The sequence below is a fragment of the Callithrix jacchus genome, chromosome 3 (genome assembly GCF_049354715.1).
Source record: "Callithrix jacchus isolate 240 chromosome 3, calJac240_pri, whole genome shotgun sequence".
NCBI lineage: Eukaryota > Metazoa > Chordata > Mammalia > Primates > Cebidae > Callithrix > Callithrix jacchus.
In genome coordinates, this window is record NC_133504.1 from 122,886,081 (window position 1) to 122,904,144 (window position 18,064).

At 39.5% G+C, this 18,064-nt stretch overlaps 1 long non-coding RNA gene across 7 annotated transcripts in view; it reads right to left on the reverse strand.

The window, feature by feature from the left end:
* Positions 1-2,213: 2,213 nt before the first annotated feature.
* Positions 2,214-18,064, reverse strand: part of LOC118152275 (uncharacterized) — a 37,610-nt gene continuing 21,759 nt past the window's right edge. For 5 of the 7 annotated variants that reach the window (XR_008480181.2, XR_004740872.3, XR_008480182.2 and 2 more), the window contains one exon: positions 2,968-4,380. This is a non-coding gene — a long non-coding RNA (uncharacterized LOC118152275). Of the gene's footprint in view, positions 2,914-2,967; positions 4,381-12,369; positions 12,458-18,064 lie in introns of those variants that run through there. The other 2 variants (XR_013533080.1, XR_013533079.1) reach the window with 2 other exon arrangements.

Here is an 18,064-nt window from a genome sequence, read left to right on the forward strand (position 1 = left end):
CTCTCCACCTGGAGCATTTGGAATCACCGTTTTGTTTGTCCCACTGCACTGGCCAAAACGCTGTTTCCCTGAAATCTCCTGGCCTGGCTCACTGTACAAGTCCTGTTCAATCAGATGGATATGCCAATCTGCCCTCTCAAGTCTCAGATTGCCGGTTAATCAGGGCACCCGGACCAGTGCGCTTTGTGCGGAGTGCTGTGGAGTGCCGCTGTGCTGTAGCGCTGGCCGCCGGCTGCGCTGGTCACCGGCTGCACCAGCCAAAACCACTGCGCTGGCCTCCCACGTCTCATTTATACCTGGGAATTTCCCCGTTCTGTGGGCAACAAAGATCCATCTGGAAATGCGGCCCTGACTCACCCTCCGCGCGTTCACCGAGAGCTTCAATCCTGGGTTGTTCTCACCGTGCCATCTTGAGTCGGTCCCACTCTTTACTTTAATTAGATCCCATTTGTCCATTTTGGCTTTTGTTACCATTGCTTTTGGTGTTTTAGTCATAAAGTCCTTGCCCATGCCTGTGTCCTGAATGATATTGCCTAGGGTTTCTTCTAGGGTTTATATGGTGTTAGGTCTTATGTTTAAATCTTTAATCCATTTGGAGTTAATTTTTATATAAGGAGTAAGGAAGGGATCCGGTTTCAGCTTTCTGCATATGGCTGGCCCGTTTTCCCAACACCATTTAATAAACAGGGAAACCTTTCCCCATTGCTTGTTTTTGTCAGGTTTGTCAAAAATCAGATGGTTGTAGGTGTATGGTGTTATTTCTGAGGCCCCTGTCCTGTTCCATTGGTCTATATCTCTGTTTTGGTACCAGTACCATGCTGTTTTGATTACTGTAGCCTTGTAGTATAGTTTGAAGTCAGGTAGAGTGATGCCTCCTCCAGCTTTGTTTTTTTGTTTTTTTTGCTTAGGATTGTCTTGGCTGAGTGGGCTCTTTTTTGGTTCCATGTGAATTTCAAGGTGATTTTATTTCAGTTCTGTGAGGAAAGTCAGTGGTAGCTTGATTGGGATAGCATTGAATCTATAAATTACTTTGGGCAGTATGGCCATTTTCATGATATTGATTCTTCCTTTTCACAAACATGGAATGTTTATCCATCTGTTTATGTCCTCATTTATATCCTTGAGCAGTGGTTTGTAGTTCTCCTTGAAGAGGTCCTTCACATCCTTTGCTAGTTTTTAGTGCCTAGGTATCTTATTCTCTTTTTAGCAATTGTTAATGGGAGTTCACTCATGATTTTGCTTTCTGTTTGTCTGTTATTGGTATTTAGGGATGCTTATGAAAGTCTCAAGATATAAAATCCATGTTCAAAAATCACATTGATTTGTCAGCTTAGAGACAATGGGGTTTTCTAAATATACAATCATGTTATCCTCAAATACAGACAATTTGACTTTCTGTTTTCTAATTAAATCCCCTTTATTTCTTTACTTGTAGGCCTTGATTATTAACAGTCTTACCTATGAGAGCAAGGACCAGCTTTCGAAAAGTCTCTAAAATACTGCATAGTTGTGGAATTAAAAGATAGGAACAAGCAATAGGTGTAACTCCTAAAGATGAGTGGTCTCTCCTGAGCCTCTTAGGTAAAAAACTTTTGATTTTATCTTAAAATGCCATATTCTTACATATTTTTGATGATGTTTTCTGATGTAAAACATTCTGTTGTGCTCAAAAGAACCTCCATGATAGAATTAGTTTCAGAACACAAACTTGAAAATGAGTCCTGGATTTAAAATGAGAATATGTTTAGCCACTAAAGCTATATACAACGTCACTCCACTTTTGACATTTTTTCTTCCTAAGCTCTCCTTTAAAGGCGAACTCTTAAGACAAAGAATTTCCATAAATTTGTCAAGTACCTTCAAGTTGAAAGTCTCATTAGAATCCTAATGGATGCAGAAATAAAACCAACTTTGAGATGAAATAAATACCTCAAACTCTAAGCTATAGTTTTTGTTGCTGGAAAATTATCTGATTCTCATACCTCAATGCTTTGGAAAAAACAATAAAAATCAAATGGTGTAACAGCTATGTAGTTGGCTACCTTTAAAATTTGCCTTAGAATTGGATAATCAATAAAAACGATTTACTATATATCTAGTTGAATGAAAATTATATTCCTAAATAAGGTTTATTTATTAGGCAGTTTATTCACATACGTTTCATAATTTAAAACATTTTAAAGTGTATATACACACATACATTTGGACACACATTCAAATGAACACACACACACACACACACAGACGGAGAGAGAAAGAGAGACTGCAAATTAGAAAGGAAGATAAGTGCACCACAGGTAGGGCATACTTTCTCTAAAGACAGCTATGCATGCCTCTTTTGTTGTCGTATGTGTACACAGAGACATTGCTGCCAAAGGCCAGAGTCTCTGTGGAATTGCTCTATACTTCCCTTGTTGTTCTCCTACCCCTCACTTATCAACCCAACTATTGGGAGAGAGTGTTTTCTGTTCTGTTCATCCCACCCTTGGACTACTCCACAGGTGAGTGACTTTCAAAGTTTTCTGAGAGGGGCCCAGCCTACACCTATATGCACACTGATATCCACACACTGTTGGGCATGTTTCTCTGCACACAGAAGCTACTCAGGTAATTTTTGCTTCACTCCCCTTTACCTGCACATGTAATTGCAGATTTTCTCAATTGTGTTCTTTATTCTGTCAAAGCATTCAGGCAAACATTTCTTTAGTTCTTCTGGTTTCAGTGACATTAGGATGCATCTTAAGAGCTTGTAGGAGATTTGCCCTGTCTCCACTGGTCTTTTGGATAATTACTTTGGATGATTTTCTTTAATCCCTCTCCTTGGTGATTCTGCAAGATGCCACAGTATGCCTCTTTGCTGACAGTCTTCCTTCTTGTAATTACTTCCTGCTCTGTGCTCCTTTGTTAGAGACCCTGAGGCCAGATGAGGAATAGTAATTGTCATTGATCTCATAACTTGTCCTCAGAGAAGCAATGCCATAAACAGACCTCATATTTAAAATACTGCAGGATGTATTTCTGCCAAGCAATGTACTTAGGGCTTAAATATAATACATGGTTTTTCCAAATGGTGGGCATTAAGGGAGAGTTTAATGTACTCAATAAGGACACAGACATTTGAGAAGTTGGGTCATTTTTCAGGGGGTACAACATCAGGGGTTATGTATCAGAAAAATGATAGGAAGAAATGCAGGGAAAAATAGAGATGTCAGAATTTTTTTTAGTAGAAATATTTTCTACCCAAGAATTACAGAATCTAAGGATTGAAGGAACACTTTCGAACACTTTGTCTAAACTCATATCCAATGCTTGAACCCTCTGTGGCAGGTACACTGTATACTGGTTTCAATCCTAGGGGAAGACTCTAAATATCTCACCACACTACACATTGGGGTGTCTCAATTTCTATCACTTGCAGTTGTCTAGTGAGATAGAGCATTCATACACAAGTTACACAAAGCAGGTTTATTCCTTACAGATAGGCAGCAAGGGACAACAGATGCCTAAGATTCGTGGTAAGTTGGTCTGCCCAAGGCTCAGGAAAGCTGCCTGGGACTGACGGAGTCTTGTCTGTGTGTACCCCAGTTGCAGTGAAGCTGAGTGACCCTCAAAAGCAAGACCACCAAGGGTTTCATATTACAAGAGTAATGTGACTCGCTGGAATAAGAATTTGGGTAGGTCAGTGGCTGTGAACAGCATTTTCTTCTTGGGGCATTCTAAGTGTCTCAGCACAGGTTATAAACGAATCAAACTTTGAGTTGGTGATAGGTAAAGGGGAGTAAAGCAAAAATTACCTGAGTAGCTTCTGTGTGCAGAGAAACATGCCCAACAGTGTGTGGATGTCAGTGTGCATATAGGTGTAGGCTGGGCCCCTCTCAGAAAACTTTGAAAGTCACTCACCTGTGGAATAGTCCAAGGGTGGGATGAACAGAACAGAAAACACTCTCTCCCAATAGTTGGGTTGATAAGTGAGGGGTAGGAGAACAACAAGGGAAGTGTAGAGCAATTCCACAGAGACCCTGGCCTTTGGCGGCAATGTCTCTGTGTACACATATGACAACAAAAGAGGCATGCATAGCTGTCTTTAGAGAAAAGTCCTGGGAGGGTGGGGGATGGGAAGTAAAGTCAGACCACCATGGGCTTAAGCCTAGATTTCTGGTGAAAGCAATGACTGTTGTTCTTTTTGTGTGTTGTCAGACCATAAAGAGAATACAGCTGTTCTGTCTGCAGAATTTCTTTTCTTGGCCCCATGGAAAATGATAACAGTTTGTTTTATTCATCTTCCATTTGTTGAAGCTGAAGGAGTCCAGTGTTTCATTAGCTTGATCAAATGTCCCTTGCAACAATATTGACTTAGACGATGGCCAATAAAGATGTTTCCTGTAAGGTAAAAGCCTGTCACTGCTGACATTAGAACAGGTATGGGCTAGCTGGAAATGCCTCTTTTAACATTGCAAATGTGAACAACAAATGGATTTTAAAAACATATGCACTCTTGGTGAATCTTTCTCCTATGTAAAATATAATTTATTTTAAATTCAGAAGGTGATTTATTTTATAGATATAGACTATAAAATGCTGTGATTAAATTTAATAAACAAGTGCTGGTATATTATTACATTAAAAAGATGATAACATTTGTCTTTTCACTTTGCTTTAAAAGCCAGAGGGGAAAAGAACTACCAAAAAATATAGACTTAAGCACCCAGGAACATTATAAAGAAGCTATCTAGATTAAGCAAAGAGTACTAAAAAAAGGCACTTACTAATTTGAGTATACTCTTCTGAAAGTCATAAAGCCACTTTCCTTTTCAAAAATGTGCACTATGCTTCAGAGAACGCTTGGATCTTTGGTTTTGCCCAGGTTTCCAACACTTAACCAGGGATGGATGAAAGACCTTGGACACCCTTGCAAGGATCATGGGACTGAAGAAACTTCCCTTGACTTATTTCTTGTTCCCATCTTAACCTCTTCCTAGACCTCCTGTCTTCTAACTTGTAACTCATCTTTTTCAGTTGTATATCATTCATAAGTTTTGATGTGTAGCACTTTCCCCTAACTGTGATGTGATTTGTGTTTGAGATTTCCACTGCCTCATGCCCCACTGGATTAGATGATTTCCAGGTCTAGTGGACACCCAGAGACTTTTCATTGAGACGGCCTCTTGTGGATGGCATTCCTGCAGGGTCCTTCCTTCTCTCTTGAGCAGAACTTAGACAAAAACAAGCACATTTGCAGCAAGTTTTAGGGCATTAAGGAGAAAAAAAGGAATGTGTTGAAGGATGCATTGCTAGAAGAAGTAAACACTTATAGATAGGAAAGAAATCCTGTGGATTATTTATTGTTTTTTTCTTTTTTACTGTTAAAGCACTTTGGGGTCAGAGGACAACCAGAACAATTTGAAATCAAATGAACTGTTAATAATAAGGAAAATTTAATAAGGCCTTTGTATACAAGGTAAAAATATAAAAATCAATAGTTTTTCTCTGTTCTGGCAAAAAGCATCTAAAAGTAGAAATGGAAGAGAAGTTTTGTGTGTGATATAGCAACAATATCCATAAAATACTTAGCAATAAAGATAACAAGATATAGAACTTACATGAAGAAAATCATAAAACTGTTACTGAAAGACATAAAGCAAGAGCTGAGCAAATAAAAAGACACACCATGTTCTGGGATAGGAAGGCTTAAAATCACAAAACATCAATTCATCAAAATTAATAGATGAAAGTACAATTCTCAGTAAAATTCTAAATGTATTTTTTCTTTGTAGAATTGAAAAAAAAATCTTCAATTTTATATGGGCTGAGTGCAGTGGCTCATGCCTGTAATCCCCATAGTTTGGAAGACTCAGGCAGAAGGATTGTTTGAGGCCAAGAGCTCGAGACCAGCCTCACCAACATAGTAAGACCCCCATCTCTGCCAAACATAATTTAAAAAATAGCTGGGCATGGTGGTGTGTACCTTTAGCCTTAGCTACTCAGGAGGCTGAGGCCAGAGGATTGCAAGAGCCCAGGAGTTTGAGGCTGCAGTGAGCCATGATTGTACCCCTGAACTCCAGGCTGGGGGACAGAGTGAGACCCTATTTCTAAAAGCAAAGTTTATATGGAAAGACAAATAGTCGTTAATAGAGAAATTTTTGAAAAAGAACACTAACCAAAAGTGACTGCTTCTCAAGTATCAGAGCATACTAAAAAGCCATAATAAGCAGGTAGATGGTAATGCTAAAATAATTGACCAATAGCTCAGAAAAGCTGAAGAAAGAATCAGAGTAGAACAGAGTACACAGGAGAATATGCAGAATTCACCCAAAATATATTTGTTGCGTGCTTACTATATGCAAGGTTTTTGTTCTAGGCATGGAAAATTTAAGCATTTCTATGTAGATGAGAAAAGGATAGATTATTTAATAAATGGATCTGGCACAACTGGCCATTATATGGAGAAAAATAAAATTAAACCTCTCTCGTGTTCTATGTATAATACATTTCAGTATCAAAATATAATTTTTAAGAAGTTAAAAACATAACTCATATAAATATAGATTGAAAACAGCTCAAAGATTTATTTAGTTCATTAATGAGGGAACCAGCAGATGGTAAAGCTGGTTCAAAAAGTATTTGAAGAACAGAGATTTATATAGTTAGTCTAGGACAGGCAGGCTGGAACAAGTGCACTAAGAGACAAAACTGGTTAATGTTCCTCAGGGAAATAAAACTGTAACTTGAGTTATTTCTCCATTGGACAGAAATAATTTGCCTCTCTATTGGAGAAAAACCTAAAAGTTCACATGAAAAGGCACAGAGTCTGGGTCCTAATCAATAGTAAATAGCAAGTTAAAAATGCTCCATCTTCTGGGCTCTAGGGCCAAGGGATTTAAATAATCCTCTAATGGACCTATTAGGCAGCTCTCTAATATGACAGTGAAAACACAGGCAGTCATTCTTTTGCTGTATTTCCAAGTTTTGGATTTTAAAACAAATACCAGATATATTAAATAATTAAGTGTAGACAATAAGGTAATTGAAAAAACACCTGCAGGGATTGAGGAGATTTAAAACAAGACAACATTCAGAAGCTGTAAAAGATAGACTAAGTAAAGTTGGGGGAAAAAGCCTTTCCACGGAAAAAGATACTATAAACAAAATCAATCAATAAAAGGGGTTTGGAAACATATATATAATGTAGGGGATGAGCAGAGAGTTAATGTAAAAAGTTCTTACAGACTGATAAGACTATAAACACTCTTATCAGTTGAAAAATGGGCAAAGGATATTAAGAGGCAATTACTGAAAAAATAAAGATGCTCAAATTCATTTACAGACCAGGGAAATACAAATTAAAGTAACAATGAGATAACATTGTACCTGACAAAATACCAGAAATTTCAGAGTGCTATGTATCGCTGGTGGGCATGCAGGGGAAATAATATTCTCATATTCTGCTGATGGAAGTTGAAATTGTTATAAACTTTTGGAAAATAAACTAAGAAAAGCTATTAAAATAAAAAACATTCATATCCCTCAACCCAGAAAATCTCACTTCTGAGAAACTATTTAAAGAAAAGCCCCAGGTGTAAGAATATTAAAGGACATTTATCAATAGGAAATGCTGACTAAATTATGAAATATTCATCCTTTATAATATTATGCCTTGATTAAATAAAAAAGAGTTGGCCCTAGATCAGACGATTGGAAGGGGTTTCCATGAGTTGTTATGAGAAAAGCAAAATATAGAAAAGTCTGTAATATATAATCTCATTTTTATAAGACAAAAATTCAATTTCCACCACGTTTGTGTGTATACAGATGCCTATGTATAATTATATCAGCATGAAGAGAAATATATAAAGATAGATTTGCTAGGTAGTTAATGTGGGTAACTAGGGAAGAGATAGAGAAAGAAAACTAAGCAAAATAAGGAAAGAAAAATAATAAGGTGCATTGCAACAAATGCAGTCAGGCCCGGTCTGTATGGTACAGATGCCCAACTGCTGTTAGGAAGGTTTTCTGTGTGTGTTGCCTATGGAATATCTTTCCTTTTTCCTCTCCATCACACAAGATTTGCCTTATTTTTCAATTTGGATTTATGTCTTTTTAAAATGCTGAGGTGAGCCTTAAGTTGGGCATAGGAAAGCCAGTCATATTCGGGTTCCAGGCAGATGAGGAAACAGGCTCAAGAGCTTAAGCCACTTTCCAAAAGTCACTTTACGCTGCCCTTCTTTTTTTGCTTCTGTAAGATAAGGTGATTTTCATTTGTCAAGCTCCCAAATTCTTTGGGGAAGAACAAGCTGACTTATTTCCACACACGTGAGGCAAACTGTTCTGCCTCAGTGCTTTTCTGTTCTTTACTTCCTACGCAGCTGCCACTGCAAGGGCTGAAAATAACCCCAGGACACTGAATTAGAGGCATCCCACCACAGTGGGCTGGGGAGCCAGAGTCCTGCCTCTGCTGTCTTACTGTCAGGGAGGAAACAGCTTCAAAGAGGTTCTTTCTTCCCAGAACACCCCACACTCCACAGGTGATCTGATTTGGGCTGGAGGAAGCAGACTCTGCACCTGACATTTCCAGGGCCTCTTGGGGAACAAAGCCCGATTGCTGTCAAGAGAACTTGATAACATGCTAATTTTCTGATTTTGAAAGTGACACATGTCTATTGTAAGATATTTAAACATTCAGTGAAGTATACAGGAAAAAAATTATTTTTTTTGGTAATCTCGTGGAGAGATCACAACTTTTACTAAAACTTTTTTAGTGTTTAGTATATATAGGTTCTGTCATTTTTTTCTTCCACTTTTATTGCATTTATTCATTTAGCAAGTATTTCTTGAGAATTGGTTATGTGCTAGGGACTATCTTGGATAAAGAAATGAGTAAGGTAGAGAAGTTTCTGCCCTAATCTAGTATATTCAAGTCTATTTAAGAAAAATGGTTATCATACTATAGCTATATTTAATACCCTGGTGTTTTTACTTAATATTGATCACCAGGGTGCTCCAAAATCTCTACAGTAGTCTTTGTGACATCCATTGTAATGTGTACATGTATCACCTCCTTCTTCTATTTCACTCCCCAAGGTTGAATGGGTGGTGCCATCGTCTTGCAGATCTACCTCTTGGCCACTCTTGATTTTTCCAAGACCAGCACCAGAGACAAGCTGAGCCAAAACATGCCTTTCTCCAGGGTTTTTGACTTTAGGACCACTGAGCATTTCCAGTCTGGGGATGGAGATAGGAGACTTTGAAGGGTGCAGCAGTTAGATCTCTTGTCAAGCTGGCATAGGAGAAAATGAGACTGAAAAATAGACATTGGTAGAAGCATATGTGTGTGTGTGGAGAGAGAGAGAGAGAGAGAGAGAGAGACAGAGAAAGAAATAGAAAAAGGGAGATTCAGAGGGAAAGAGGAAGAAAGAGCAGAGAGGGAGAGGGAGAGAGAGAGAAAGAGAGAGAGATTAGGGCTAGGTATGGTGGCTCATGCCTGTAAGTAAGCCACACTTTGGGAGACCAAGGCAAGAGGATCACTGGAGGCCAGGATTTGAGACCAGTCTGATCTGGGCAACATAGTGAGACCTCATCTCTACCAAAACAAACAAACGAACAAACAAAACACTTAGCTGGGCATGGTGGTGCACACTTATAGGTCTAGCTAGTCAGGAGGCAGAGGCTGGAGGATGACTTGAGGCCAGGAGTTTGAGACCAGCCTGGGCAATATAGCAAGAACCCATTTCTACAAAAATTTTTAAAAATTAACTGGACATGGTGGCATACACTTATAGTCCAAGCTACTCAAGAGGCTGAAGTGGAAGGATGGATTGAGCATGGGAATTTGAGGCAGCAGTGAGCTACGCTCACACCACTGCACTCCAACCTGGACAACAAAGCAACACCTCATCTCTTAAAAAATATTAAAAAGAGGGAGAGAGAAGGCAACAGTTTTAAAGTCCTCCCAGTCTCCCAGTACTGGACTCTGTGCTCAGGCTGACTGCTTGGCTGTCTGTCCTATGGACACCTCAGCCCTCCAATGTATTCTGCTTTTGTCCAAGTTGTTTTGACTTTGGTTTCTGTCACTGGCCATTATACCTGCCTTCTAAAAGAGAAATATATATTATAGTTATATTTTGGATATAGTTTAGTTTCATTTAGTGTTGTTTTTGTGTTTTTAGTAGGAATTTGAGGAAGTAAAAAAAATAAAAAGAAAACCAATGATGATGTGAATACAGAGGCCGCATCATTTAGGCAATATTTGGTCTAGCTCATAGGTATCACTGTTATAGGACAGAGAAATAGCTTGAGGTAGCTACCATTACCCTTTCTAAAATCACAGAACCCTTTGAAATGCTATCCAAATTTATACAACTCAATTCATAATAAAAATAAAAAAGAAGAAGGAATTATTATTACCATCAAGTAAAATATTGATGGTCATTAGAAGTAACCAGTTAATCATCATGGAACCCTCAGCAAACTCCTTCTGACCCACATGTGATGGCAGGGAGATTGAAGAATGTAATTTGAAACCTGTAGCACTCCCGGATTTGATCCTAATCAGAAATCAGCAGCTCTTGCTTTCAGGGACTTAATTGTGTCCCTGCCTTGCTCAACCCTCTGCCTATATACAAAAATCAATTGTAAAGGAATGTATTTGTATATGAGCAAAGCACAAGTGTTCAAATACTTGTTTCTGTCACAAATTCTGAATCTAATCAATGTACATAGGCCAGTTCGTTGCAGGTGTTTCCCTGGAAAGTTATTGGCAACCACATAGCCATCAGGGGATCCAGGAAGGTTCGTTTTGTCTGTGCTTACCTCATTTCTTTGAATGCAAAATGAAGTGTAGACTATCAGATTATTTAATAGGTCATGTAATCCATGACTGCTCTTTGAAATCCCTCAATCATGTACAGTTTTATAAAACTATGGAAATGTAAGATAAAGGGAAGAAAATCCCCTTTGATGCAAATGCAAAAAAAGACAAATCTGGAGATTCTAGGCGGCCTGGGGAGAATCGGGCATTTCTAACGTGTAATGGCTTGTGGGAGAGGATTAGGTGTCTGATCTTATTTTCAGAGCAAACATGCAGGAGCAGCTGCATCATGCAGGCTTCAAAGGCAAACAGGCAGCTCCGTGACTAGGCCCACACTGAGAATGTCAATGGTACTAATGACTTCCATTCACTCCTAAAATAACATATCAGCTTCTTCCTGAAGTTGAGCTATTTGATCCTCTTTTCCCATCGTTGTCAGGAGACTGAGTTTTGTTATGTGGGAAGAGCATAGTGATTCCTATGCCAACTGATGAGGCCAGGGAAACTTGTTTTCAGAGGCCTCTGCATTAGCCGTTTCCTGTTTATTGGTGCTCTTTAAGTACTTGTAGCCTGGGTCTGTGGCTCCAGGCTTCTCAGAGCAACAGACCCAATGCCCTGCCTGTGCCCTGAATCCTCAGTCTAATGTACTCAATCTTGACTTCCAGTTGGTTGCAGGAGAGAAACAGTCTACCCTACATTGACACACAAAATTGGATGTTTTTGGTTGGTGACTGGCAACACCCCACTGGCCATGAACCAGTACCTCTATACATTAGTCATTTCAGTTGGAAGTTCCAAACGTAATTCAAACAGTTGTAAGCAAAAGGGGATTTAAAAAAAATTTTTAATTAATTTTTTTTTTTTAGGGAATGGTTCATGGATAGACTTTCAGTTAAAGCTAAATCTAGGGATAAAAAATAATGCCACTAAGGAGATGCCTAAGGAGATACCACAAGAAGGGCTAGATGCTGGCCAGGCCAGAGTAATAGATGCCCATCACTGCCTCTCAAATGTTACAAAAAATGAACAAACAAGATAGACAGCCAGGAGCTTAGCGCATAATGGGAATCCACATAAATGGACAATTGCAATGTGGCATAAGAAATATTAAGATGGAAAATTACTACATGTTATAGAGCATATGGGAGGAGCACCCAGCCCAGCTGAGAGCAGAGTAGGGTCACGGAATCCTTTAGAGAGTAAATGACATTGAGGTAAAGTGTGTGTTAGAATTAGATGAGAGTTGATGAGGGGCAAGGGTGATGAACATCTTTCTCACATGAAACTGCCAGGTCATCTATCTAAGAATGATAGTATTTTCTTCTTTTCTTTTTTTATTGCATTTTAGGTTTTGGGGTACATGTGCAGAACATGCAAGATAGCTGCATAGGTACAGATATGGCAGTGTGTTTTGCTGCCTTTCTCCCCTTCACCCACATTTGGCATTTCTCCCCAGGCTATCCCTCCCCAGCTCCCCCACCCACTGTCCCTCCCCTATTCCCCCCAATAGATCCCAGTGTGTAGTACTCCCTTCCCTGTGTCCATGTGTTCTCATTTTTCCTCACCTGCCTATGAGTGAGAATATGCGGTATTTCATTTTCTGTTCTTGTGTCAGTTTGCTGAGAATGATGTTCTCTAGACTCATCCATGTCCCTACAAACAACACGAACTCATCATTTTTGATTGATGCATAATATTCCATGGTATATATGTGCCACATTTTCCCAGTCCAGTCTATCATTGATGGGCATTTGGGTTGGTTCCAGGTCTTTGCTATTGTAAACAGTGCTGCAATGAACATTCGTCTGCATGTGTCCTTATAGTAGAACGATTTATAGTCCTTTGGATATATACCCAGTAATGGATTGCTGGGTCAAATGGAATTTCTATTTCTAAGGCCTTGAGGAATCGCCACACTGTCTTCTACAATGGTTGAACTAATTTACAATCCCACCAACAGTGTAAAAGTGTTCCTATTTCTCCACATCCCCTCCAGCATCTGTTGTCTCTGGATTTTTTAATGATTGCCATTCAAACTGGCATGAGATGGTATCTCAATATGATTTTGATTTGCATCTCTCTAATGACCAGTGATGATGAGCATTTTTTCATATGTTTGTTGCCCTCATGTATGTCTTCTTTTGTAAAGTGTCTGTTCATACCCTTTGCCAATTTTTGAATGGGCTTGTTTGTTTTTTTTCTGTAAATCTGTTTGAGTTCTTTGTAAATTCTGGATATCAGCCCTTTGTCAAATGGGTAAACTGCAAAAATTTTTCCCATTCTGTTGGTTGCCTCTGTTTTGTTCCATTGGTCTGTATCTCTGTTTTGGTACCAGTACCATGCTGTTTTGATTACTGTAGCCTTGTAATATAGTTTGAAGTCCAGTAGTATGATGTCTCCTGCTGTGTTCTTTTTGCTTAGAATTGACTTGGGTATGTGGACTCTCTTTTGGTTTCATATGAAGTTCATGGTAGTTTTTTCCAGTTCTGTGAAGAAAGTCAATGGTAGCTTGATGGGGATAGCATTGATTCTGTAAATTACTTTGGGCAGTAGAGCCATTTTCATGATATTGATTCTTCCTAACCATGAACATGGAATGTTTCTCCATCCGTTTGTGTCCTCTCTTATTTTGTTGAGCAGTGGTTTGTAGTTTTTCTTGAAGATGTCCCTTATGTTCCTTGTAAGTTGTATTCCTAGGTATTTTATTCTTTTTGTAGCAATTGTGAATGGCAGTTCGTTCTTGATTTGGCTCTCTTTAAGTCTGTTATTGGTGTAGAGGAATGCTTGTGATTTTTGCACATTGATTTTATATCCTGAGACTTTGCTGAAGTTGCTTATCAGTTTCAGGAGTTTTTGGGCTGAGGCGATGGGGTCTTCTAGGTATACTATCATGTCATCTGCAAATAGAGACAATTTGGCTTCCACCTTTCCTATTTGAATACCCTTTATTTCTTTTTCTTGCCTGATTGCTCTGGCTAGAACTTCCAGTACTATACTGAATAGGAGTAGTGAAAGAGGACATCCTTGTCTAGTGCCAGATTTCACAGGGAATGCTTCCAGTTTTTGCCCATTCAGTATGATATTGGCTGTTGGTTTGTGGTAAATAGCTTTTATTACTTTGAGATACGTTCCATTGATACCGAGTTTATTGAGGGTTTTTAGCATAAGGGGCTGTTGAATTTTGTCAAATGCCTTCTCTGTGTCAATTGAGATAATCATGTGGTTTTTGTTTTTCGTTCTGTTTATGTGGTGAATTACATTTATAGACTTGCATATGTTGAACCAGCCTTGCATTTCCGGGATGAATCCTACTTAATCATGATGGATAAGTTTTTTGATGTGCTGTTGCAATTGGCTTGCCAGTATTTTATGGAAGATTTTTGCATCTATGTTCATCATGGATATTGGCCTGAAGTTCTCTTTTTTTGTTGAGTCTCTGCTGGATTTTGGTATCAGGATGATATTGGTCTCACAAAATGATTTGGGAAGGATTCCCTCTTTTTGGATTATTTGGAATAGTTTAAGAAGGAATGGTACCAGCTCCTCTTTGTGTGTCTGGTAGAATCCGCCTGTGAACCCGTCTGGACCTGGGCTTTTTTTGTGTGGTAGGCTGTTAATTGCTGCCTCGACTTCAGACCTTGTTATTGGTCTATTCATAGTTTCAGCTTCCTCGTGGTTTAGGCTTGAGAGGACACAGGTTTTTAGGAATTTATCCATTTCTTCCAGGTTTACTAGTTTATATGCATAGAGTTGTTTGTAATATTCTCTGATGATGGTTTGAATTTCCGTGCAATCTGTGGTGATTTCCCCTTTATCGTTTTTTATTGCATGTATTTGGTTATTCTCTCTCTCTCTTTTTTTTTTTTATCAATCTGGCTAGTGGTCTATCTATTTTGTTGATCTTTTAAAAAAACCAGCTCTTGCATTTATTGATTTTTTGAAGGGTTTTTCGTGTCTCTATCTCCTTCAGTTTTGCTCGGATCTTATTTATTTCTTGTCTTCTGCTAGGTTTTGAGTTTTTTTGATCTTGCTCCTCCAGCTCTTTCAATTTTGACATTAGCGAGTCAATTTTGGATCTCTCCACTCTTCTCATGTGGGCACTTATAGCTATATATTTTCCTCTAGAAACTGCTTTAAATGTGTCCCAGAGATTCTGGTATGTTGTGTGTTCATTCTCATTGGTTTCGAAGAACTTCTTTATTTCTGCCTTCATTTCATTGTTTATCCAGTCAACATTCAAGAGCCAGTTGAGTTAGTTTCTGAATTCTGAGTTCTAACTTGATCGCACTATGGTCTGAGAGACTGTTTGTTATGATTTCAGTTGTTTTGCATTTGCCGAGGAGTGCTTTACTTCAAATTATGTGGTCAATTTTAGAGTAGGTGTGATGTGGTGCTGAGAAGAATGTATATTTTGTGGATTTGGGGTGGAGAGTTCTGTAAATGTCTATCAGGTTTGCTTGTTCCAGGTCTGAGTTCAAGCCCTGGATATCTTGTTAATTTTCTGTCTGGTTGATCTGTCTAATATTGACAGTGGAGTGTTAAAGTCTCCCACTATTATTGTGTGGGAATCTAAGTCTCTTTGTAAGTCGTTAAGAACTTACCTTATATATCTGGGTGCTCCTATACTGAGTCCATATATATTTAGGATCATTAGCTCTTCTTGTTGTATTGATCCTTTTACCATTATGTAATGTCCTTCTTTGTTTCTTTTGATCTTTGTTGCTTTAAAGTCTATTTTATCAGAGATGAAAATTGCAACTCCTGCTTTATTTTGCTCTCCATTTGCTTGGTAAATCTTCCTCCATCCCTTTATTTTGAGCCTTTGTGTATCCTTACATGTGAGATGGGTTTCCTGGATACAGCACACCAATGGGTTTTGTTTTTTTATCCAATTTGCCAGTCTGTGTCTTTTGATTGGTGCATTTAGCCCATTTACATTTAGGGTTAATATTGTTATGTGTGCATTTGAAACTGCCATTTTGATGCTAGCTGGCTGTGTTGCCCGTTAGTTCCAAATTCTTCATTTTGTTGATGCTCTTTAGCATTTGGTGTGTTTTTGGAATGGCTGGTACTGGCTGTTCCTTTCTATGTGTAGTGCCTCTTTTAGGAGCTCTTGTAAAGCGGGCCTGGTGGTGACAAAATCTCTGAGTACTTGCTTGTTCACAAAGGATTTTATTTTTCCCTCACTTCTGAAGCTCAGTTTGGCTGGATATGAAATTCTGGGTTGAAAGTTCTTTTCTTTAAGGATGTTGAATATTGGCCCCTACTCTCTTCTGGCTTGTAGAGTTTCTGCTGAGAGATCTGCTGTGCGTCTAATGGGCTTCCCTTCGTTGGTGACCGGACCTTTCTCTCTGGCTTTCCTTAGTATTTTCTTTTTCATTTAAACTCTGGTGAATCTGACGATTATGCGCCTTGAGGTTGCTCTTCTTGCAGAATATCTTTGTTATGTTCTCTGTATTTCCTGGGCTTGAATATTGGCCTGTCTTGCTAGGTTGGGGAAATTTTCCTGGATAATATCCTGAAGAGTATTTTCCAGCTTGGATTCATTCTCTTTGTCCCCTTCTGGTACACCTATCAAACATAGATTAGGTCTCTTCACATAATCCCATATTTCTTGTAGACTTTGTTTATTTCTTTTTCAGCTTTTTTCTCTAATCTTGCCTTCTCATTTTATTTCATTGAGTTGATCTTCGACTTCTGATATTCTTTCTTCTGCTTGGTTAGTTCGGCTGTTGAAACTTGTGCATGCTTCGTGAAGTTCTCGTGTTGTGGTTTTCAGCTCTTTCAATTCATTCATATTCCTCTCTAAGTTGTCCATTCTTGTTGTCATTTCCTCATATCTTTTTTCAAATCTATTTTCAAGGTTCTTAGTTTTTTTGCATTGATTTAGAACATGTTCTTTTAGCTCATGGAAGTTTCTCATTACCCACCTTCTGAAGTCTGATTCCGTCATTTTGTCACACTCATTCTCTGTCCAGCTTTATTCCCTTGCTGGTGTCGAGTTTTGGTCCTTTGTAGGAGGTGAGGTGTTTTGGTTTTGGGTGTTTTCCTCCTTTTTGCGCTGGTTTCTTCCCATCTTTGTGGATTTATCCACCTGTCGTCTGAGTAGTTGCTGACTTTTCGTTTGGGTCTCTGAGTGGATGCCCAGATTGTTGATGATGAAGTATTTTTGTTACTTAGTTTCCTTCTAACAGTCTAGGCCATCTGTGGTATGACTGCTGAGATCCACTCCAGGCCCTGCTTGTTTGGGGTAAACCTGTAGCAGCTGCAGAACAGGGAAGGATGCTACCAGTTTCTTCTTTTGCTATCTTTGTCCCAGAATTATCCCCACCAAAGGTCTGTCTGATCAGTCCTTTCTGAGGTGACTCTTTGTATATACAGGAGTCAGAGAGCTGCTTGAGGATACGGTCTGTACTTTATAGGAGTTCAAGTGCTGAACTGTGAGCTCTGTTTTCATTCAGGGCTGTTAGGCTGATACGTTTAAGTCTGCTGCAGCAGAACTCATAAAACCCCTTTTCTTCCTCAGATGCTGTGTCTTGGGGAGTTAGGGCTTTCTTTATGAGTATCCGTTGCACTGTTCTGCCCAGATAGGAGGCAGTCTAGTCACTATTTGCCTGCTGAGGCTCTGCCCTGCTGGTGTGGGGTCAGCCCTGTTGCTGTGGGCTCTGCCCTGTTGCCATGGGCTCTGCCCTGCTTTTGTGGGCCCCGCCCTGTTGCCACGGGCTCCACCCTGCGGTGAAGTCTCTGTGCTGTGGCGGGTTGCCTTGGCAACGGCAGGCTGTGTCAGCAATGGGAGTGTACCTCAGTCTAGGCCGATTGCCTTGGTAATGGTGGACACCCCTCTTTCCCCCAATCTGCACCATTCTGGTTTCAGCTGTGCCCGCAGTGAAACTCTCAACCCGAGTGTTTTGAATTGCCATTTTGTATCTTTCTGTGGGGGTGAAACCCACCGAGCCTGATCACTTGGCTCCCTGCCTCAGATTGCTTTTTTTTTTTTTAAGTTGAACAGTTGACTCTCTCCCAGGTGTTTCAGTTGCCTGCTGATAGGGCACCAGGATCTGTGTGATTTCCTGTGCAGTGACCCACTGCTGTGGCTCAAACGCCACTTCCCAGAAATCTCCTGGTCTGGCTCACTGTCCAAGTCCCGTTTAATCAAATGGATATGTTAATCTGCCCTCCCAAATCTCAGAATGCTGGTTTAACAGGGCACCCGGACCAGTGCGTTTTGTGCAGAGTGTGCAGAGTGCTGCTGTGCTGCAG